Genomic DNA, 25112 nt, shown 5'->3' with positions numbered 1-25112 from the left:
AAAGCATAGCTTTATAAAAAATATCACCAGAACAGTTATTTATCTTCATAAAAAAAATGAAGCTTGACTCTTATCTCATGCCATTCACATAAATTAACTGAAAATGAATCACAGAGCTAAATGTAAAAACTAAAACTGTAGAACCTCCAAAAGAAAATAAGAGAAAGTCTTTAAAATCTTGGAACAAATGTAGATTTCTTAGAGAGGACACAATATGCATAAACCATGAAAGAAAAACATGAAAAATTGAGCTTTATAAAAATGAAAATTTTCTGCTATTTGAAAGACAACTTTAAGAAAACAAAAAGTAAGCCAAAGACTGGAAGAAAATGTTTTCAGTATATCTGATAAAGGACTTGTATACAGATGTATAAAGAAGAGTTTTGTTTTAACAATAGTAATAAAAATGTCAATACAAGTAGGACAAATATTTGAACAGATACTTCATAAAAGAGTATATACAAATGGTTATTAAGCATATGAAAATTTGCCATTATTAGTCAACAGGGTTATGTGAACTAAAACAGCAATCTGATAGCACACATGACTAAAATGGCCTGGTGGCATCCTGGTTAAGTTCGATGAGCTCTGCTTTGGCAGCCCAGGTTCACAGGTTTGGATCCCAGGCAAGGACCTACATCACTTGTCAGCCATGCTGTGGTGGTGACCCATGTATAAAGTGGCGGAAGATTGGCACAAATGTTGGCTCAGGGCCAATCCTCCCCAAGCAAAAAAAAAAAAAAGAAGATTGGCAACAGATGTTAGCTCAGGACTAATCTTTCTCAGAAAAAAAAAAAAAGACTAACAATAGCAAATGTGAATGAAAATGTGGAATAACTGGAACTTTCATACTTTGCTAGTGAGAATATTAAATGATACAATCAGTTTGGAAACCAGTTTGGCAGTTTCTTATAAAGTTACATACATGCTTACTGTGTGACTCACCTTTTGCATTTCAGGTATTTATGCAATAGAAATGAAAACATGTTAACAGAGAGGCTTGTATACAAACTTTCATAACAGCTCTATTCAGAATGCCCCCAAACTAAAACAACCCTAATATCATCAAACAGGCAAATGGATAAATTTTGGTGTATTTGAGTGATGTGTTACTACTAGGCAATAAAAACATGAGGGATAGGTACATGCAACAACATGGATGAATCTCAAGACTATTATCCTGAGTACCAAAAGCCAGACATGAATTGTACATATTGTAAAATTCCATATAATTGATAATAACAGAAAGCAGATGGAAGTTTTTCCTGGGGATGAGGATGAAGGGGGATTTTGCAGCAAAGAGATGTGAGAGACTTTTTGGGTGATGCAAATATTCTATCTTTACTGATTACACTGGTATGTATATCTTTCAAAACTCATCAAATTCAAACTCAGTACATTTTACTATATGAAAATTGTACCTTAATAAAGTTTATTTATGTAAAGGCACTTATATGAATAGGAATCATCTTTGGTACAACTTTAAGAGACAAGGATTATTCTGACTTTATATATAAAACCATAAAAATAAATAAGGAAAACTTTAAGACTCAATAAATGAATGGTGAAAGGTCATGTAGAAGAAAGGAATTCACAGAACATGAAATACAAATGAGGAGTAAAGTTATAAAAATATTCAAGTTGTTTAGTAATCAAATGCAAATTAAAATGATTAAAAATGTTTTTGCCTTTTAATAGCAAAAGATTGAAAAATATTGTAATAGTGCTAGAAAGAGTTTGCTGTTGGTTCACTGTTGGCAGAAGCATGAATCAGTATAACTGTGTGGAAGGCAAACTGTAAATATATATACCAAGAACCTTAAGATTTCCATACTTTGCTCCATTAATTCAAATTTTAAGCCTCTGTGTTAAGGAAATTCTAGAAATGTAGATAAAGCTTTAAATAAAATAAATTGACTCCAGCATTATTTTTATTATTAAAAACCTAAAAATAGCCTAAATGTGAAGAAATACAGAAATGTTAAATTATTGATTTACAAACTTTTGAGAAAATCTAATGGCATTCTTTTTAATGAAACAAAGTCTTACTTAGAACCTCAATAATTAAGACACATAATCGTAGATGTGTTCTAGTGGTTCTATAGGTGGATCTGGACTATGTCCACCTACCCTGCCTCTTTTTTTTTTTTTTTTTGAGGAAGATCAGCCCTGAGCTAATGAGCTAACATCTGCTGCCAATCTTCTTTTTTTTTGCTGAGGAAGACTGGCCCTGAGTGAACATCTGTGCCCATCTTCCTCTACTTTATATGTGGGACACCTACCACAGTATGGCTTGCCAAGCGGTGCATGTCTGCACCCGGGATCTGAACCAGTGAACCCCGGGCCACTGAAGCAGACATGTGCACTCAACCGCTGTGCCACCGGGCCGGCCCCACCCTGCCTCTTTTTGACTCTTTGCAGAGGCACCTTGAAAATACCCTATGGCTTTGAGAGCACAATTTGAAAATCATTCCATTAAATCACTGTAATCTATTCATTGGTATATTATATTTGCAAAGAATATTCAGAGATCTTTATGACAAATCTTTATGAGAAAAATTTAAACAAAATACAAAATGCAAAGTTGTAAATATAATTTTATGATCTTATCTAAAAAAATGGAAAAAATAATAAATGAATGTTTTCATAAAAAATGAAAACAGCTATGATATCTGGGCAGTAAGATTGTGACTAACTTTAGTTTTACTGTTATACTTTTTTCAATTTCTCAAGATTTTAAGAGGAATAGTGTATTGTTTTTATAGCGAGAAAAAGTGTGTGTGCATATTTAAAATCTCTCATTTTGTTTTTTTATAAGTTGGTAGGTTAGTGGAAATGCTGTCGTCCTACCAATCTTATTTCAGCTCAGTGTTGATAAAATTTCTCATGATATTTTATTAAGAAAAACAACGGGCTGTGGGCTGGGTGAAATACAGTTAGGTAGAGTCGCAGTTGGTTGAGCAATTCAGTCAGTTATAAACGTTTATGGAGCACCCATGATTCTCTGTGCCCTCTGCTGGGCCCTGAGGATGTAAAGTGAATAAGATAGGGTTGCTGCCTTCAGAGACACTTAGCTCCGGGAACAACAAGCATGAGCGCAAATCATTACAGTCCCACGGTGCTATCCATCCACTGCAGGTATGCCAGGAACATTGAGGAGTGACTATCCTTGGGACCACATCACAGTGGGGGGAACTTTACGTTCACTTACTTTATGGGCAGCACCGTTCTAAATGCTTTATTTTGTTGTATCAGTTAGGAGTCAAGGTTGCAAGCAACAGAGGCCAATTATGGCTGATTATGCAGAAAAGGAGTTTTACTAAAAAGATGCCGTATAGTCATCGGTCTGGAGAACCAGGCCGAGACAGTTTCTAGGAACAGTATCTAAAACCTTGCTGCGGAACTGGCTCCAGTGAGAAGTAGAGCGACCGCCATGGCTGACCCTGCTGCTTCAGGCTGTAACCTTGCTATCACTTAGCCCCTGAAACCCTGTGTCTCTGCAACCAGCACAATCAGCAAAACAATTGCCATGCAAGGCCTCCTTCTTCAAGCTAGTGTCTTTGGGACTGAAGCCGTGGGTGGGTGAGGAAAGGTGGTTGGTGGAGCCCAGGTCACATGCCCTTGCCCTCGTTGTAATGAAGCTGGAGAGTTCTAAGTTTTTGCCTTGACTAGACAGGACTTGTAAGACTGGATGCTCTCCATAGCATGGGTGTTCAAAACATTCCGGGCAACCAAAAAACCTGACAATTATCCATCACGCATATGTTATGTCATTTAATCCTTATGACAGACTCATGAGGTTACATTTTCTCCATTTTTAAGATGAGGAAACTAATTATTTAAGAGGTCCAAAAATTTGCCCAAGTTTTCAAAATTAGGATGTGATAGAGCAAGGAGCTGAAGTCTGTCTGGCTCCAAAACTCATGCACTGTCAGCTAACTACACACCATGCTGTGACTCACAAAGGAGATGACCCCCGACAAAATTCTGAAAGGATAATTTTCAAGGTCAGTGCGGTTGGAACAAGCATTTATTGTGAAGGGTCAGGAAGAGCTGATACTGGAAAGGTAGTAGGTTCCAGACCGTGAAAAGAAGAGAAGCTATACAAATGACCAGGCTCGGCAGATTTAGGGCCTAATTGTATTTATGTCAGAAAGAATCCAGTGTAAAGATTTTTAATTAGTGCCTTTCCTGGCATCCCCTTCTCCTGAATTTTTTTTTACCAGGGCCCCAACCCTGGTGAAATAAAAATAAAACTTTTATTTCATAAGTCCTTGGTTCTTAACCTGTTGAAAGCTATGATTTTCTTCCCACACGACATTCTGCACATATATCTTCAAGGTGTTCACAGACCTCCTGGAGCCCATCCTTAGAACTTTCTTGGATTCAGGTGATGAGGAGAAAAAGGAGAATTTAACTGATACAATGACATAATGAGACTTGTTCTTTAAAAAGAGGTCACTTTGACAGTATTGTGGAGCACAAGTTAGGAGAGGATTAAAACGGAAGAAGAGAAAATAATTAGGAGGTTGTTGTACACCTCCAAGCAAGAAATAATACAGCCTTAGTTATATAAAAATTGTTAATTGTTCTGTGGAAACTTAGATGGACATCTCCGCAGACAGCCATACTTAAATTTAGCTGTATTTAAATTCAGCTGTACAATTACAGGATAAGTGAGGTTTGCCTGACCTGAAACAGTTCATATTTGGGACCCAGGTGGTCTGTTAACCTATGCTAATGTATACTAACAAATGAAGTAGCTGCCTCAACTCCAAAAGTCCTTTTAGGCTGAGTGCATAGAAGTACAGTGTTTCCTCAGGGACATGTAGCTGCACTCTGCTCTTCTCTGGTTAAGCCATAAGTAAAATACTGCTTGAAACCTTAGGTGCCATGTTTAAAAAACATATATCTAAGGTTAAAGGGCATTTAGGAGAAGGGTGATGGGACAGGAAAATGCTGGAGAATTATTTCACATATCCATAAGTAGAAGGATCAGAGCATGGGCCTGCTTGGGGTGAATTAACAGAAGACAGAATTAAGGTTTTCAAATGTTCGAAGGGCTAGCATGTGAAAGAGTAGTTACATTTATTCTCTCACACTCTAGATGTCAGAAAGAAGACCACTGGGGAGTATCAGACTGGGGATCAGCTCAGAAAAAATAAGTAACAATTAGAGCTGTCTAAAGAGGACTAGCCCGCCCCTTAAGGCAGAGGGACATTCAGACAAAAGCTGGGCAACCATCTGCCAGAAGTTCTGTAGATGGAAATTCTACATGGAAGCCAGGGGGCTGGAACTGGGAGCCATGTTAGATGAGAGGGAGATGGAGGAGGAAGGAGCCATTTGAACTCTAAGTTACCATACATTCTAATAGTGTGCAGTACCACATAATTAGATATCACCAAGTCTTAGTTATTAAATAAATGAAATAAAATTATTGAAAAAAAGGAATGGTTAAAAAGGACTCTTGAGGCCTCAGCAACTTCTGCTAGATTGGAGGAGAAAAGAGGGAGAAGGCAGTCTCCTTTGAAAATAACTTTCAGACACTCATCTCCTTTGACATCTGAGTTTTCTTTCTCTGAGCAAGTGACATTTCATGGAGGAAACATGCATTTTTAATGATTGAAGAGCAAAGAGCAATGAAGAGCATGCAATGTTTGATAAGTCACTGGAAGAGAAAGAAAGAGAGAAAAGGGATAAAAATTCTTTTCCAGGAAGAGCAGTTAGTTGTGAAGACAAAAATCATAATAAAGCTACTAATATTATTTGATAATTACTGAACATTTATTGTGTGCCAGATTTTGTGCAAAAAGTTTTGCAGACATTCTTTCAGTTAACCCTCACAAAAACCCTAGGAGGTAGTATCAATGTCAGCCCTCATTCTATACCTGAGAAAATGGAGTCTTTGAAGGGTTAAGTAGCTTGCTAGTAAGTGGCGTTGGAATTACGAAACAGGCCACGTAAATATCTTATCCGAGGATCTTCAGTCTCCAAGGTGCAGGCACAGGAGTTTACAACCCAAGGTTTATATAATTGAGAGTTATCATTTTAATATTAATTAGGTTCTAAAGCTCAAACAGCTTTCTCTCCCAATAACACTCTCCCTCAATTTCCTTCTCTCTTTCGCTCTGTCTCTCTTGGATAAAGCAGGGTTGTAGCTGTATAGGCACGTGGATGCAGCGTGGATTGACATGCTGTTGTGTGCATCTACCCATATGCTTTGTTATCCATGCAACCAGGATATAGAACAGCTTTTGCATGTTTATACTCTTTTTCTTCCTGCCATGCAGACATGGGGAAATTACATGGTCATTTAGAAGTCTGATTGTCCATTTAGGAACATCTCGTAACACCCAACAGAAAAAAATTACAGACAGAGATCATTTTTCTTCTTATTTTTCAGAGATTATGTTCATGCTGTAGTTAACCATATGGGTATAATCCAGACTGACTAAGACTCCTTCTTATAGAAGCTTACTTCAGCTTGTAAATCAGTTCTCCAAATGATTTGGCTCAGCAAAATTCTAGTGGGTTCACAAATTCACATTGTTTATGCCCACCTCTTATTTTTCTGTTCTTAATGACCCTGTTGCCTTCTATTTAGTCCTGGTGTTGATAAGTCAAGGGAAGAGGAAGCATCTGTTCATAGCAAGTACTCTTGGAGTTTTAATAGAAAAAGACTACTCTGAAAATTAAGATAAAACATACATTGATACTATAGCAAAGGGAGTGTAAATATTACTTCTTTTCTATACCCTATAATTGACACATTTTACTAAGAACATCATTTCCACAGTCATCCAAGTCCAGGGACAACATTAAAGAATACGGATGTCTCTTCATGAACCTTCTAATCTCCTAACCCCATTGTGAGATCTATAAACTCCCTTCTACTACACAGGCAGCATTGCCAGGGTTGGTCACTGGTAACTTTCACACATGCCAATCACACTGTGTGTGGCCCTATGGTAAATTATTTAACCTAAATTTACCTGGGCCTGAATAGGAGCAACCCCGAGGCTGGAGAATAGACTGCTTGATGTCTAGAAAGGCAGGACCTTGACCACAGACATCAGATCTTGCTACACCTCTTGCTTTGTGCTCCTGCTTTTCCTTCTATTTTCTTTTTTTTTTTTTTGAGGAAGATTAGCCCTGAGCTAACATCCACTGCCAATCCTCTTCTTTTTGCTGAGGAAGACTGGCCCTGAGCTAACATCTATGCCCACCTCCCTCTATTTTTATATGTGGGACGCCTGCCACAGCATGGTTTGATAAGCAGTGCATAGGTCCACCCCTGGGATCAGAACCAGCGAACCCTGGTCCGCTGAAGTGGAGCGCGTGAATTAACTGCTGTGCCACCGGGCTGGCCCTCCTCTGTCTGCTCTCAAGTGGAAGAAATTAATAGCCTCTATGATCTGAACTGAGATGTAATTAATTCACAGGTTCAAGAAATGTTAGTACTAGAAGAAACATTGCCTCATCAGATTAGAGCAATATTTTTCAAACTACAGGTTGTGACCCATTAGTGAGTGGTAAAATCAATCTAATAATTGTGGTTGATTAAATACAGTCACAAATTCTCTGACTCTGCCATCATTAAGAAAAGGTGGCTGTATCTCATCCTCTATCTGAGTTGCCTTAATAACTTGTCTTGCTTGATCAATAGAAATCATCAGAAGTGTCATTTTGGGACTTTGAAGGCTAGGTCAGAAACGACTTTGAAGCTTCTACTCAGGTCTCTTGGGATGTTCACTCTTGGGACAGTTTCTCTGGGAACCCGAATGCCAAGCTGTGAGAACCCAGGCCACATGGAGAAGCCAAGTGTAGCTGCTTTGTTGACAATCAGAGCAGAGCTCCCAGCTGATGGCCAGCATCAACTGCCAGCCCTATGAGCGTGGCCTTTAGGATTTCCAGCACAGCTGAGCTGTCAGAAGTCTGCAGCCTCAGCCCACATCTGACTGCCACTGCATAAAAAACCCCAAGCGAGAACCACCCAGCAGAGCCCATTCAACACACAGAAACTCTTGAAATAATAATGTGTTTTTAAGCCCTAAGTTTTGGTGTTTTTTGTTGTGCAGCAATAGATAACCAGAACATAGATCAAGATAATTTTTTGGTAAAATAGAATAGAAAACAATAGAGGAATATAAAGGGTAAGTGTTGTTTTGTAAAAATGTGTATACTGTGTGTGCATGTGTTAGAGAAAGAGAGAGAGAAAGAGAGATAGAGAGAGACACGGGGAGAGGGAGAATGGCTGGGTTGTAATGTAAAATGTTGTTCTTTTTTTTAAAAAAAACAGATTTATAGAGATATTACCCACATGCCATACAATTCACTCATTTAGAGTGTACAGTTCAGTATCTTCTAGAATATTTCCCAAATTGTGCAACCATCACCCTAAGCAGTTTTAGAACATTTTCATCACCTCCCCCCGAAAAACCTTTACCCCTTAGGAGTTATTTCCCATTCCTGGCCCCTGCCCAGTCCCAGGCAACTACTAAACTACTTTCTGTTTCCATAGATAAACCTATTCTGAATATTGCATATAAATGGGATCATATAATACGTGGTCTGTGATGACTCACTTCTTTTACTGAGCATGTTTTCTTTTATTGCAGTAACATTGGTTTATAATATTATATAAATTTCAGGTGTACATCATTATATTTCAATTTCTGTGCACATTACGTCATGTTCACCACCCAAAGACTAATTACTTAGCATATTTTTAAAATTTATCCATGTTACAGCATGTGTCAATATTTCATTCCTTTTCATTGACAAATAATGCTCCATTGATGGATATACCATATTTCATTTACGCATTCATCAGTAGATGAGACAGAGGGTTGTTTCCACCTTTTGACTATTATGAATAACACTGCTATGAACATTCATGTACAAGTTTTTATATGGACATATGTTTTCATTTTTCTTGGTTATGGTATGTTTACGTTTAACATTTTGAGGAACTGCCAGACTATTTTCCAAAGAAGCTGCACAATTTTACATTCTCACCAGCACTGTATGACATCCTCACAGTTATTGTCTATCTTTTGATTACAGTCATTCTAACGGGTGTGAGGTGATACCTCATTATGGTTTTGATTTGCATTTCCATTTTGGTGAATGATTTTGAGCATCCTCTTTAGAAAAATATCTATTCTGATCCTTTGCCCATTTTAGAAATTGGGTTATTTGTCTTTTTATTATTTAGTTATAGTGTTCTTTATATATTCTGAGTACTAGTCCCTCACCAGTATATGATTTGTGAATATTTTTTTCTTATTCTATGGGTTATCATTTCACTTTTTTGAATATTTTTTTGCAGCACAAAAAATTTTGATTTATTTAAAAGTCTAATTATTTATTTTTTTGTTTATTGCTGTGCTTTTGGTGGTGAATCTAAGGAGGCTTTGCCTACCTCAAGGTCATAAATATTTATTCCTACGTTTTATAGTTTAATCTCTTACATTTAGGTCTGTGATCAGTTTTGAGTTAATTTTTGTGTATGATGTGAGGAAGGAGTCCAACTTCATTCTCTTGCATGTAGGATAGCTGGTTGTCCCAATAAGATTTATCAAAAATACTGTTCTTTCTCCGTTGAACTGTCTTGGCACCCTTGTGGGAAATCAACTGGTCTGGTCCATTTTACAACACTAAAGTTAGGAAAAGTTGTGTATACATTAATGTATTTTTTTTTCCTTAAGGGGAAATGTAGATTATCTAGTTCATCCCTAAAGGAAATCCGATCATAGGAAAGATTCTCTTGCCACGTGCTCCTGTAGCACCCTACACTCCTACTTTCATGCTTGATGAATTGCCATTTCTTCTTGACTGTATGCCTTCTTTTTTTTTTTCTTTTTAAAGATTGGCACCTGAGCTAACATCTGTTGCCAATCTTTTTTTTCTTTCTTCTTCTTCTCCCCAGAGCACCCCCATACATATTTGTATATTCTAGTTGTAGGTCCTTCTAGTTGTGCTATGTGGGACACTGCCTTAGCACAGCTTGATGAACAGTGCTATGTCCACGCCCAGGATCTGAACCAGTGAAACCCCAGGCCACCAAAGTGGAGCTTGCAAACTTAACCACTCAGCCATGGGGCTGACCCCCATTGTATACCTTCTTAATTAGACTTAAAGCTCTAAGGGCAAGGATTGTGTCTACTTCATTTTTCTAGCTCAGTGCTTGACATAGAGTGAATGTTTAGTAAATATTTGCTGTATTCTTGAATTAAGGGTGAGTGAGACCCTAAAATGTACAAATGTGAATTTACCTGTTCAGGATCATGGGTCTATAATATATTCAGGAGAGTTCTATTCTACCTTTCATGTCATTGGTCCTAATCCTGTGCCATGTAGATATTAATAAATGAGAAGTTTTAGAATAAAGGTCTTGTTGGAATGCCAGTTTAAAAATATAGTGACTTACTTGGGAATGAGTTGATAGTCATTTAGGTTTTAATAGAGAAAATAAAAGAAAAAATTAGGATTTCCAGTTTCCAGTCTGGCATATAAGGAGCTTAGAAGTTGTCACTTCATCCTGACAAGTAAAAAGCTGAACAAGCTGAAAAATCAACAATTCTTCTTATATCTGTCAAAGAAGTGAGGTCACAAGGCAAACCACTACCCCCCAAATCAGAGAGACAGACAAGAGAATACAGAGAGCCACAATTTACCAGTGCAGAAGTCCATGAGCAAAACCTCCCTGGGAACCAGTATCAGGGTAGGAAAACCTGAACTGCAATTGAAAATTGCTGGAAGGCTTAGAGTGTAAGAGTCTAAGAGTTAAAAGCTCCAGGGGAACACAGCCATAGGGGAGTCTCCACACTTCTGTGATTTTTACCACCAGAAACTGGACCAAGTTCTCACAGTAGGAGAAAAATCCCCTCATGCTTCTGGCAGGAGAAGAGAAAAAGGAATCATTTTGAAATATGCTAGAACAGTTTGTTCATAACAAGGCCTGCCTCTAGAGAAATGATTTTACCAGAGACTAAACAACTGGGGTTTTATCAGAGCCCAACCAACTCAGGGAAGAGAAATATCCTACTCCAGCTTGCTCTAGACTTCTACATGGGAGATGGGAAATATCCAGCTGTAACCCTCTCTGTCCTCCATGTGTGGGAAGGGAAATAAACTCTAGTCCACTCTAGCCATCCTTTCCCACCTAAGGGAGGGGAAGAAACTGCAAAACACTTGTGATGTTCGTAGTTTGGAGGCACAGGATCACTAAAAGACTGAAACCTATTCATAAGACTATAAAACATTTCCCCTCCCCAACACCATACCACCACATTACTAAAGGCTTATTTACCACAGTTCCTTTTATCCAGTGCATCATGTCTGGCCAGCAAGAAAAAATTATAATGCATACTAAAGGGCAAAAAACACAATTTGAAGAGATAGAGCAGACATCAGAATCAGACACAGATATGGCAGGGATCTTTGAATTATCAGACCAAGAATTTAAAACAACTATGATTAATTAATTAAGGACTCTAATGAAGCATGCAAGAATAGATGGGCCACTGATGTGTAAGCAGAAGTATGGAAATCCCAAGAAAGAATCAAGCAAACATGCAGATATCAAAAACATAATAACAAATGAAGAATGCCTTTGATGGGCTTATTAGTAGACTAGACACAGCTGAGGAAAGAAATTCTGAGTTTGAGGTTATGGAAAGGGAAACTTCTAAAACAGAAAATCAAAGTGAAAAAAGATGGGAAAAAATGGAACAGAATATGCAAGAATTGTAGGACAACTACAAAAGGTGTGACATATGCATAATGGGAATACAAGAAGGAAAAGAAAGAGAGAAAAGGACAGAAGATATATTTGAAGCAATAATGACTAAAATTTCCCCGAATTAATGTCAGACACCCAACCACAGATCTAGGAAGCTCAGAGAACATCAAGCAGGATAAATGTGAACACACAAGAAAAAACAAGTAGGTATATTGTATTCAAACTGTGGAAAAGAAGAGATAAAGAAAAAAATCTTGAAAGAAACCAGAAGAAGAAAACGATTTACCTATGGAAGAGCAAACATAAGAATTACACCCAACTTAGTCTCAGAAATCATGCAAGCAAGAAGAGAATGGAGTGAAATATTTAAAGTGTTGAGAGAAAAAACATCACCAATCTAGAATTCCGCACCCTGCGAAGTTATCCTTAAAAAGTGAAGGCAAAAATAAAGATTTTCTCAGACAAACAAAAATTGAAGAAATTTATTGCCAGTAGACTCAGCTTACAAAATATGTTAAAAGAAGTTCTTTAGAGAGAAAAAGAATGATATAGGTCAGAAACTCTGATCTACATAAAGAAAGGAAAAGCATCAGAGAAGAAATAAGTGAAGGTGAAATAAAAACTTCTATTTTTCTTGTTCTTAATTGATCTAACAGACAATAGTTTGTTCAAACTAATAGCAGCAACAATGTATGCAATAAATAAATAGACACACATACTTATGTATACTTATATATAATTGAAATGAATGACAGCAATGATACAAGAGATGGGAGGGAGCAGTTAGAATTATTTTTATAAGGTACTTACACTACCCCTGAAACAGTTCTGTATTATTTGAAAGTAGACTTGGATTAGTTGTAAATGTATATTGCAAACTCTAAGGTAACCAGTATGACTGATACACTAAGAAAAGAGAGAAAATGGAATCATATAAAATGCTCAATTAAAGCTACAAAAGGCAGAAAAAGAGTGGAAGACAAAAATAGGAACAAAGAACAAAGACAAGGAATATAAAACACCAACAAATATGGTAGATATTAACCCAACAATAATCACTTTGAATGTCAGTGGTCTAAACACATCAATTAAAAGACAGATTGTCTGAGTGGATCAAAAACCCCAGCTATATATTTTGTACAAGAAACCCACTTTAAATTTAAAGACACATATAGATTAAAAGTAAAGGGGTAAAGAAAGATATATCATGATAATACTAATCAAAAGAAAGCTGGAGTACATCAATTTCAGACAGACAAGACTTCAGAGTAAGGAAAGTTATCAGGGATAAAGAGGACCATTACAAAAACGCTAAGAGGGTCAATCCTAGAAGAATATATAACAATATAGAATGTTTATGCATCTAAAAACAAAGCATCACAATATGCGAGGCAAAAATTGATGGGATGACAAGGAGACTAGATGAATCCACAATTAGAGTTGGAGATTTCAACACTCAACTATCAGAAATGGACAGATCTAGCAGGCAGAAAATCAGTAAGGACATAGTTGAACTCACCAGCACCATAAACAACTGGATATAATTGACACAATCTACTACTTCATTTAACAACAGGAGAATATACATTCTTCTCTAGTTTCCATGGAACATTCACCAAGATAGACTACGTTCTGGGCCATAAAACACACCATAACAAATTTAAAAGAATATAAATCATATAATGTCTGCTCTCAGACCACAATGAAATTAAACTAGAAATCAATAACAGAAAGATGGCTAGAAAATTCTTGAATACTTAGAGATTATGCAACACTCTTCTAAGTAACACATAATTAAAGAATAAATATCAAGAGAAATTAAAAAGTACTTTGAATTAAATGAGAATGAAAATGAAAATTTTTAAAATTTGTGGAATACAGCAAAAGCAGTGCTTAGAGGGAATTTATAGCCCTGAATGCATATATTAGAAAAGAACATAGATCTAAAATCAATCTTCTAAGTTTCCACTTTAGGAAATTAGAAAAAGAAGAGCAAGTTAAATTCAAAGTAAGCAGAAGAAAAGATATAATAAAAATCAGAGCAGAGATCAATGAAATTGAAAACAGGAAGTCAATAGGGAAAATCAACAACTGTAAACAAAAGCTGATTCAAGACCACTGATAAGCCTTTACCCAGGCTAACTAAGAAAAAAAGAGAGAGAAGACACAAATTACTGATATCAGAAATTAAAGAAAGGACATCACTATGGATTCCAGACATTAAAAGGGTAATAAAGGAACATTATGAACAACTATATGCCCACAAATTTGACAACCTAGATGAAATGGACCAATTCCTTGAAAGACACAATCTGCCAAAACTCACGGAAGAAGAAATAGACCATATGAATAGGTTTATACTACAGACTGCATGTTTATGTCCCTCCCCAAAATTCATATTTTGTAGAGGTAGAAATTCTATCCCCCAATGACATTAATGACATTAGGAAGTAGGGCCTCTGGGAGGAGAATAGGTCCTGGAGGAAGAGCCCGTATGAATGAGATTACTGCCTTTATAAAGAGACTCCAAGAATTCCCTTACCCCTTCTGCCATGTGAGGTTACAGTGAAAAAATGTTGTCTAGAACCAAGAAGTGGGTTCTTACTGAATCTGCTGTCACCTTGATCTTGGACTTCTGAGCCTCAGAAACTGTGAGAAATAAATTTCTGTTGTTTATAAGTCATCCATTCTATGGTATTTTTTAGTTTTTTTATTTTACTGTGGAAGATTCACCCTGAGCTAACGTCTGCTGCCAATCTTCCTCTTATCGTGTGTGAGCTGCTGCCACAGCATGGCCACTGACAGAAAAGTAGTCTGGGTCCACCTCCAGGAGCCGAACCAGGCCACTGAAGCAGAGCATGCCAAACTTAACCACTCAGCCACCGGGGTTGGCCCTATGGTATTTTTGTTATAGCAACCTGAATGGAGTAAGATAGCTTATATCTATTAAAGAAATTGAATAAATAATTAACTTTCCAAAACAGTACCATTCCCAGATGGGTTCACTAGTGAATGCTACCAAAAGTTTAAGGAAGAAACACCAATTTTCTAAAATCTCATCCAGAAGATAAAAGCATGGAGAATACTTCCTAACTTATTCTATGAGGCTGTCATTACCCTAATACCAAAACCAGACAAAGACATTACAAGAAAACTACAGAAAAATCTCTCTCATAAACACAGATGTAAAAATTCTCAACAAAATACTAGCAAATCAAATCCAACAATGTATAAGAAGAATTATATGCCATAACCAAGTGGTATTTATCCCAGGTATGCCAGGCTGGTTCAACATTCACTGCCCCCCAGCACTCCCACCCCCTACTGTGGCCAAGTGGTTAAGTTTGCGTGCTCCGCTGCGGCGGCCCAGGGTTTTGCCAGTTCGAATCCTGGGTGTGGACATGGCACTACTCATCAAGCCACGCTGAGGTGGCATCCTACATGCCACAACTAGAAAGACCCATAGATAAAAATACACAACTATGTACCAAGGGGCTTTGGGGAGAAAAAGGAAAAATAAAATCTTAAAAAAGCCAAAATTCAAAAATCAATTAATGTAACCCATAACATCAACAGGCTAAGGAAAAAAATTCTTGTGATTATATAAATACATGTAGAAAAAGCACTTGACAAAATGCAATACTGATTTATGATCAAAACTCTCAGAAAATTGAGAATAGAGGGGAATTTCCTCAACTTGGTAAACAACATCTGCAAAAACCTACAGCTAATGTAATACTTAATAGTGAGAAACTAGAAGCTTTCCCAATAAAATCAGGAACAACACAAGGATGTCCTCTCTCACCACTCCTTTCCAACATTGTATTGGAAGTTCCAGCTAATGTGCTAAGACAAGAACAACAGAAAAGGAATACTGATTTGGAAGGAAAAGCAAAACTGTCTTTGCTCACAGATGACATGATTTTTCTATGTAGAAAATCTAAAATAATCAACCAAAACCCTCTGGAACTAATAAGCAATTATAGCAAGGTTGCAGGATATAAGGTTAATATATAAAATTCAATCACTTTCCTATATACCAGCAATGAACAAGAGGAATTTGAAATTCAAAACACATCATTTACAGTAGCACCCAAAAGAATAGAACAGTTACGAATCTAAGAAAATGTGTACAAGATCTATATGAGGAAAACTATAAAACTCTGATGAAAGAAATCAAAGAAGAACTAAATAACTGGAGAGATATTCCATGTTCATGCATAGAAAGATTCAATATTGGTAAGAGGTCAGTTCTCTCGACTTGATCTACAGATTCAATGAAATTCTAACCAAAATTCTAGCAAGTCGTTTTGTAGATGAGAGAGGACAGTGGCTTTGTGTGCTCTGCTTATTTCTCCATTTTTAATTCCTAGAACAGTGACTGGCACAGAGTAGGGGCTCAATAAAATTTTTCTTGTGTGAATTGAGGTAATTAAGAGTATGGGACAGTTTGATTTCTCTCCCAGCGTTAAAGACTGGGTTGTTAAGTTCAGTTTCTTTTGGGTAACTATTTGGTCAGTATTTTGCTCTACGTGATGGAACGTCTGTATTGGGATCCTATAAGGTATCTTTATTTCTAATTATACTAATACCACATGTATGGCATTTGTTGAATGCTGTATTTTCTTTAAGGTAACTTTATTTTTATTATTTTATTTAGCCCTCATAACATAGTATGGAAGGTATTATCATTATCTCCATTTCTTTTTAAGTTAGGAAATCTGATTCTTTACCAAGAAATGAAGCGTCAATACTTTAAAGATAAGGAAATAGTAATCATACAGAGAACAGGGATTCAACAAAGACCCTGATTTTACCTGGAAAAAGGAAAGACTTGGGGAGATAATATAAAGTCTTTTGATATTTTAAGGGCAGTCTATATGGAAGGGTAGACAATTTCAACAAATAGAGTGAGGAATATGTTTCTAACAATCAGATCCATCCTAAAATGGAACAAGCCATCTTAGGAGTGACTCATGCCTAGAAATGGTGCAGCAAAGGCTGGGCTATTGGCCTCTAGCCAAACTTGTCACAGAGGGGATGCCATAGAGGAAATGCTAGGTATTCTTTAAATGCAATGATCTATAAGTCCATAAAATGCATCGTATTTCCTGCTCCAAAGAATATTTCAAATCCTTAAGTGATGAAAAAAGAGCCATTATTGTTATTGGCTTTTAATTAATACTGGCCCTGATATTCATTCCCCTACATTAAACCCAGCATATATGGAGTTAAAATAAAAAACACTCATCCTCTTTCCCAGCTTCTCTGGTTATAGTCATATGTAAATACCTGTTTCTTTAACCTTTGTATCCCTGAGCTTCATAATGCAAATAGAAGTTACAAATTGTTAAAGACTGGGTGGCCTCATGCTGGTCTACCTTACCGGGTGGTTCACAATAAAGGTTTGACTAATTATGTGTCCTTGAAGTTTATTATAGGGAAATGGATGTCCAGAGAATATCAAGAAGATGGAGCTTCCCAGGCCCCAACTCCTTGGCTTCCTGACATGGGAATCCACCATCTATCATGGAGGCTGACAGCCAAGGATACCCATGTGTGGATTCCCTTATCTCCCTCCTGCCTGCAAGCAGCCTCACAAGACCAAATGCAGGCCAAGGGGAAAGTGCCAAACCAGCAAGGTCACAGACCTCCCCCTCCCTATGAGCAGCCTCATGCCTCTCAAATCTTTAAAATCCCTTACCCACTACTTAATGGGGAGCCAACAGTTCCTAAGGCTCTACCAGCTGTGAGCTCCCTTTACCTGGTAAAGAAAATAGAAGCTGATTTTCCTTTTCACACAAAACTCTGTTCTTGTTATTTGGATTGGCACTGAGTTCAGAGACACACTTTTGGTAACTCCATGAATAAAGGTGAAGTAAGTCACTGAATGTTCCATAGCTCCCTTCTGTATCTTAGGTAGACTATAAGAAGAAACCCTGCTACAAATTATAAGTAAAGAGCTTGAGGGCTTAACAATGAAACTAAAGAAAGAACATCAGCCCAGGTAATACCAGCTGCTATGGCAGCAGGAGAACAAGTACTACAAATTTCCTTTCAACACTTGATGCAAATAGTCCCAGTTCTGTGCTTAACCTCTGCACCAGCTGCTCAGAGTGAGGGAGCAGCGTCAAAACTAGTAGACTGTGTTGTTAACAATGTAGGAAATTGGTGATGGAAGGTCAGATGCTGTTTCACAGCCTGGGGATTGAGCTATTGTTTCTAAGTAGTTTTGACAGAAACAGTTATTCCTCTCCTGGCTGACCTGCAGCTAAGTGTGTGGGCCAGAAATTCTAAACAGGTAAACAAGGATCCCACCCCAAGGCACTCTCCAGGAAGCCTACTCACTCAGCCACTGTCTTTCACCTGCAAGGTTTAAGATAAATAAATACTGAAGTATTGCTGACCCTGAACTCATTTTAAGTCATATTCGAAACCAAGATCTGGGGTAAGGGAGAAGGATTGAAATGGAACACTGAACCAAATGGCACATGACAAGATAAACTTTTCATCTTGTTGAGTTTCTAGTACAATTTTAAATTAAAAAACCCACATGATATTATGTTAATTATGTAAAAGAAATCATGAAAGCAGTTGTCAGGAGTACGCAAAGGGAAAACTTGATCTTCTTTGACGGTCTTCTATGAGGGAGCCTCAGAGTCACTAAATTCCTATGGGTATTAGTTAAGGAACAGACCTGAACAAGAAATTAAAAGAATTTAAACTTTGGCTTCAAGAGTATTTTCGTTGTCAAAATAACTCTTAATTTCTTTTTCAAAGATCTCCCCACCTCTGTCTGATTATGTCACACCCTTGCTTAAAGGCCTCTGCTGGCTCCCACTTGTCTTTTGAAAAAAGCTCAGACTCTTGTGTGGTCTAGAAAGCCCTTCACACCCAGCTCCACCCTCGGCATCAGCATCTTCCCATTCTACATGCCCCACAGCAGAAGTCTCACTGTCTTCTCAACCCAAGTTAGCCTGGCTCCAGTTGTTTGACTTGGCTCATTTTCATTCTGCCTGAAATGCTCTCTTTCACCTTCTCCATCCAGCAAGCTCCTCTTCATCTTCAAACCTGGGGGGTGGGGGTGGGGATTTAACCCTTCCTGAAGTCTTGTCCAAATCACCAGATGGAATTATTTTTCTCTGTATACCAAAGAGATTTTTCATATTTACCATGTTATACTGTTACAGTCTTGATGAACATAGTTGTGACTCATGTTAGATTATTAATTAAAATGAATAATATCTTGTCCATCTTTACACTCTTACCAATGATGAAATTTAGTGTGGTGGTTTTGGAGCCAGGCTGCCTGTACATTTCTACAAGCTGTGCCACCTACTGGTGTGTAAACTTGGACGACTTACCTAGACTTCACGGAAAATGTTTGGAATAAGCCCTGGTCCATGTAGTTGATTTATTTTAGCTATTATTTTTATCTTTATATGTTCAGAGTCTGGGGATTTCCTGATACCTAATAATCATAGCAATGAAAGGTAGCAGAATATGCTGCCCCAAAATATGCCTCTTTGACATAAGGATTACTCTGAGAAACAGCAGACGTAGCAGAACCTCTGAAAACAGAGTAGAAGTTACCCTTTTGTAAGGGAAATTTACATTTACAAAGAAAATGTCCATTTGTATGGTGTCTCCCTCTCTATACTAGAAAGACAAGGATGACTCTAAATCATAAGAAGATCAATGGAGAAGGCACCAGCTGTAATCTGTGTAATAAACCTCCCCCTTGTTACTGCGCTTTTCCTGGTAACCTCCTCTTAACTGGCCTCCCCATGCCTTTCTTTCTTTTGTCTTTAGCTGAAGATGAGATCTAAGCCAGTGGCTTAGGCCGCGTCAGAGAGTTACTCCTTTTTCCCTGGGTATCTCTCATATATACATTAGGTATATATGTTAATAAACTTCTATGTGTTTTTCACTGGTTAATCTTTTATTACATAGGTCTCAGTCAAGAACTTAGAAGGGTAGATGTAAAGTTATTTTTCCTCTCCCTCAACAGCAAACACTTAGTAAGCACCTGGTATGTACTAGTGCTAAGTGCCTTTCATATAAGAGTTGATATATTGTATTTTCATTTTCATTTATCTCCAGGTGTTTGATTTCTTCTCCTTTGATTTCTTCATTGATCCAATGGTTGTTCAGTAGCATGTTGTTTAGTCTCCACGTATGTGTGATTTTCCCAGCTTTTATCTTGTAGTTGATTTCTAGTTTCATACCATTGTGACTGCAGAAGATGCTTGATATGATTCCGATCTTTGAAAATTTATTGAGGCTTGCTTTGTTTCCCCACATATGGTCTATCTTTGAGAATGTTCCATATGCACTTGAGAATAATGTTTATTCTGCTATTTTGGATGGAATGTTTTATGTATATATCTATTAAGTCCATCTGATCTAGGGTTTCATTTAAGTCCACTGTTTCCTTGTTGATTTTCTGTCTGGATGATCATCCATCCATTGACGTAGTGGAGTGTTAAGGTCCCCTATTATTTTTGTGTTGCTGTCAATTTCTCCCTTTAGGTCTGCTAATAGTTGCTTTATATACTTTGGTGCTCCTGTATTGGGTGCATATATATTAATAAGTGTTATGTCTTGGAGTACCATCTTCTATCCCTTTACTCTTAAGCCTATGTTTGTCTTCAGAGCTGAGATGTGTTTCCTGGAGGCAGTATATTGTTGAGTCTTGTTTTTTAATACATCCAGCCACTCAGTGTCTTTTGATTGGTGAATTCAATCCATTTACATATAGAGTGATTATTGATACATGAGGGCTTAATATTGCCATTTTATCTTTTGTTTTCTGGTTGTTCTATATTTCCATTGTTTCTTTTTCCTTGTATTTCCGTCTGCCATTTATAGTTGGTGGTTTTCTGCAATTTTTTCCTCTATTTTCTCTTTATTTATGGTTTGTGACTCTACTCTCGGTTTTCTTAGGTTTGTGTAAAATATCTCATACATGGGATAGTCTTTTTTCTGATAGCTTCTTATCTCTATTAGCCTACGTAGGTTCTGTCCCTTTCCTCTTCCCCTTCTGTGTTTTAATTGTCATAAATTCTTCTTTTTTGTATTGTGAGTTTGTGAACTAATTGTATTAGTTATAATTATTTTTGATGCTTTATTTCCTTTTATCTTTTATGTTATAATTGTTTACTAACCTATTCTGATATAAAGTTGCAATTTTCTGATTCTGCCTGTCTGTTTACCTCCTTGCTTGAAGTTTTGTAAACCTTTGTTTTTTAGTTTCAGGTAGGAGGGCTCCTTTCAACATTTCTTTAGGGCAGGACTAGTGGTGATGAACTCCCTCAGCTTTTATTTGTCTGGGAAAGCTTTTATTTCTCCATCATATCTGAAGGATAATTTCACTGGATAGAGTATTCTTGGCTGATCAGTTTCTTGGCTGATTCAGTATTTTGAATATATCATTCCACTCTCTCCTAGCCTGCAGGGTTTCTGCTGAGAAATCTGCTGAAAGTCTGATGGGGATTTATTTGTAGGTTATTTTCTTCTGTCTTACTGCCCTTAATATTTTTTCGTTCTCATTGACTTTTGACATTTTTAATATTATATGCCTTGGAGAAGGTCTTTTTGCATTGAGATAATTAGGAGTTCTATTAACTTCATGTATTTTCATGTCCAGTTATTTCCTCAGGTTTGGGATGTTCTCAGCTATTATTTTTTTGAAAAAGCTCTCCACTCCTTTATCTTTCTCTTCTCCTTATGGGATACCTATAATCCTTATGATAGTTTTCCTAATTGAGTCAGATATTTCTTGAAGAATTTTTTCATTTTAAAAAAATCTTAGTTCCCTCTCCTCCTCCACCTGACTCATTTCTAGGTTTCCATATTTGAGCTCACTAGTTCTCTCCTTCAAATGGTCTGCTCTATTTCTATGTTTTATACATTGTTTTCCATCGCATTTATTGTGTTATTCTTCATCTGCAGAATTTCTGTTTGGTTTTTTTTTTTTTTTAGAGTTTTAATCTCTTCGGTAAGTGCTCCTTCTGTTCATTAATTTTATTCCTGAGCTCCTTGAACTGTCTTTCTGTGTTTTCTTGTAACCCACTGAGTCTCTTTATGACAGCTATTTTGAATTATCTGTCAGTGAGATTGTAATCTTCTGTGACTTCAACTTGGTTTCTGCCAGTTACTTTTCTAAAAGAAGTTACTTGATGATGTTATCCAGAACATTGAAAAATAAATACAAAAAAAATCATCAAATGTGGGAACATTGTTGTTAAAAAGAGCAAAAGGAAAAATAATAAATATTAAAACTATTTGTCTATAGGTGAAAAATTGTTGGAAATAATGTTACAAATCATCTGAAGGAACTGATTTGTATTGTAATACAAACGGACTAGCAGGCAATGGAAAGGTGATTATCGGAGAAGAAACCAAAGTATTATATTCCTCATCTTCCATATATTGGGCCTAAAAATAATTTTGGTTGTGGACTTTAGCCATTAGATCAAAATTACTTTAAGAGAAGCATTAAGATACACAAAAGAAATTAAAAACAAACTATTTACCTTCCAAATAATTGCATTTAAATGATATATAAAAGCTGAAAAACTACCAAATTCATTTTGTGAAGCTGGTATAATCCTAAGTTTTGCAACCCCCTGCCAAAAGTCCTAGAGAAAAATCTCACTTGTGAATATAGATACACAAAATTTACATAACAGGAAGAATTATTCAGCAGTGTGTCACAAACACTACACCATGAACTGTATGTATTAGTTAAAGAATACAGAAGTGAATGAAATTTTTAAAATCTATTTCAAGATAAAATAGATTTTAAAATGTCTATCAATAGCATAATAGCACAATAGAAAACGACATGTAAGAATCTCAATATATAACATACTGTCAATGTAAATAATCAATAACCATTCTGTAGATAAGACAGATAAGGTGAATTTTATTTGAGTCAAGCTGAGGATTATAACCCAGGAAGGCAGTATCCACAAAAGAAGAAAGCGTTCCGGAGAAGCACGATTTTCAGTACAGTTTTATACATTTTTGAACAAAGATCACACGTTACACACACTCAAGATTCATATTCACCAAAATGTCAAAGAGATTCAGTTGCAAATTAGTAGGTCAACATGACCCTGATGTCCAGGATCTTCGGGAGTACTGACATGGGCCTTACTGATATTGGCAGGTGTTACCTATACTGGAGTTGTAGGAGAGGAAGTATGCATTCTTATCTTCAAAGAGTGCATTCTTTTACTTTAATGATTAAGGCAGATGTACAATGTATGTTTGATAGGCCATAAGTCAGATTTCATTATTTCAAGCTGAATCAGTTTTAAAACAGAATAGCTACCCTATATACCTCAGTATGTGAAAATTTCTTGTCAATAGCATTTATCTTTCACTTCTTTTAAAATCTTATTAAAATATCTATCTCCACTAATAGCTAATATTATATTGAATAGTAAAATACTGGACAAAAGAAATTTGTACTAAAACAAATGTGCCTGCTGTCATCATTATTATTTAATATTGTTTTAGAATTATGGCCAAAAGAACAAAGCATTGAATTAGAATAAGATAAAAATTTTGGAAAGTGTAGTTAAAATAATTGTTATTGTGATTTATAAGAAATATATATATTTGGTCATTCAGATAACTGAAATATATTTCTCAGATATATTTGGTCTTCATCCACAGTTCCTGACTCATAGCTCCCAAAACTCTTGGAATTTCCTGAGTGATAAGAGCAATGGGAACATCTTTTGTTATAACATTTGGTCTCTTGTCTTCAGTTCCTGAAAATGTTTCGGGGCCCTAGAAGTGAAATGGGTGTCTTGTTTTTGTTAATGACTTTTGGACCCTATCCAAGGACAGGGGCTTGTTGCTAGGATAACCAGCCATGTGATCAGAGGATTGGAACTTTCAGTCTCACCCCCAATTTCCAGGAAGGGGAGTGGGCTTGAGGTTGAATCAATTGCCGATGGCCGATGACTTAGTCGATCATGACTATATAATGAAGCCTCCATAAAACCCCAAAAGGCTACCTATTGCCCTCTTTTTTGGAGAACTTGTACGTTGGGGAACCAGAACCCTTCTAAGTGCCACTGTGCCAAGTCCCAAGCTCCACAGGCGGACAGAAACACGTTTATTCTGGACCTTGCCCTATGCATCTCTCCATTGGCTGTTTATTTGTATCCTTTAATAACCTTTGTAATAAATTGGTAATCTAATGAGTAAATGAGTTTTTTTTGAGTTCTGTGACCTGTACTAGCAAGTTAATCAAACCCCTGGAAGGGGTCATGAGAACCTCTGACTTATAGGCAGTCAGTCAGAAGTACAGGTACCAACCTGGGCTTGTGACTGTTGTCTGAAGAGGACGGTGGTCTTGTGGGACTGAGCCCTTTACCTGTGGGATCTGGTTCTATCTCCCAGGTAGACAGTGTCAGAATTGAGTTGAATTCTTGGATACCCTGCTGGTGTTGGAGAACTGCTCGTTGGTGTAGGGAAGCCTCCACACACACACGTTGAAATTGGGTCCAGAAACCCTTTGCAGTGAAGCTTATTTAGAAAACTCCAAATCAATTGAAACAGACTGAAATGAATAAGAAAGTACAATATAGTTTGTAAAAGATCATTATACAAAAGTAGATAATTATATATGTCTCTCAAATATAATGCATGATAACTGACTGGGAAAAAAATGTCAAGGTCTCTCTAATAGAAAATTTGGCCCAAACAAATATATAATGAAATAAATATAAGTGGTTAACAAACATGGAAAATGCTCAATTTTACTAAAAAATCAATGCAGTTTTAAATCTCAAGAGGACACTATTTTCACCCATCAAATACACACAGATTTGAAATATAATACTAACAGCCGCAGGAAATTGATGCTTTGATACATTGCTGATGAGAATGCAGCTAACTTAAAAATATGCATTAATATTTATTGTCTTTGACGCAATAGTTTTCCTCCGAGGAGTAATTCTAATACACAATTCTAAACATGGAAAAAAACTGTGTGCACAGATATTTATATGAAATAGTGAAAATTTGTAAATTAAGGGGTAAACAAATGCCTAAACCACTTCATGAAAATATTACGCAATATTATAAATTATATTTACAGATAGAATAAAACAACATGACAATCTAAGGTATAAATTTCAATACAAAAAGCAGATATATATTGAAATTACAATAATATAAATTTAAAAAACCCCTATGGATAGAAAATATTCCTGAATTTTCACTAAAATGTTAACTGTGATTGTCTTTGGGGTAGGTCATTAGGTAACAGTGAACACTCTGATGCGAAGGATAAAACAGACAGGGATTCAATCACAGCCCTCAGCACATCTGCAGCCTAGCA

Source organism: Equus caballus, chromosome 7 (assembly GCF_041296265.1).
Source record: "Equus caballus isolate H_3958 breed thoroughbred chromosome 7, TB-T2T, whole genome shotgun sequence".
Taxonomy (NCBI): domain Eukaryota; kingdom Metazoa; phylum Chordata; class Mammalia; order Perissodactyla; family Equidae; genus Equus; species Equus caballus.
This window is presented reverse-complemented; position numbering follows the sequence as displayed.